Source organism: Paramormyrops kingsleyae, chromosome 13 (assembly GCF_048594095.1).
Source record: "Paramormyrops kingsleyae isolate MSU_618 chromosome 13, PKINGS_0.4, whole genome shotgun sequence".
Taxonomy (NCBI): Eukaryota; Metazoa; Chordata; class Actinopteri; order Osteoglossiformes; family Mormyridae; genus Paramormyrops; species Paramormyrops kingsleyae.
The window spans coordinates 19,732,417-19,732,824 of NC_132809.1; positions in this window are offsets into that span (position 1 = coordinate 19,732,417).

Below are 408 nucleotides of genomic sequence, written 5' to 3' on the forward strand. Positions count from 1 at the left end.
GCGAGGTGTATGAAATGTGCGTGACGTTGTGTTTTTTTCACTCTTGGGAAAGGAACTATTTTCCTAATTCGACAAACCGCTAACAAGTAAAACATAGCGGGTAGTGAGGACAGGTGTCGCCATCACTCCGACAGTAACGGTAGTGAAATTATCAGAAGATCTAGCTCAGACTTGATCTGAAGTTTTGGTGATACGCCGTACTTGTCGGCTCGTCTGCGTTCGCTTAATAATAATAATAAAAACCATTGATTTAGTTTTATTATTTTAACAAAATAATAAATATGTGCATTTTTCAATTTCGCCTCACAGACTGTGGGTTGCAATATTTGCTATTTATAATTCCCAGTATAATTTGTGAAAGGAGTTCAAATATTTATGTCAATGAAAGAAATCAGCGGAGCCAACTGC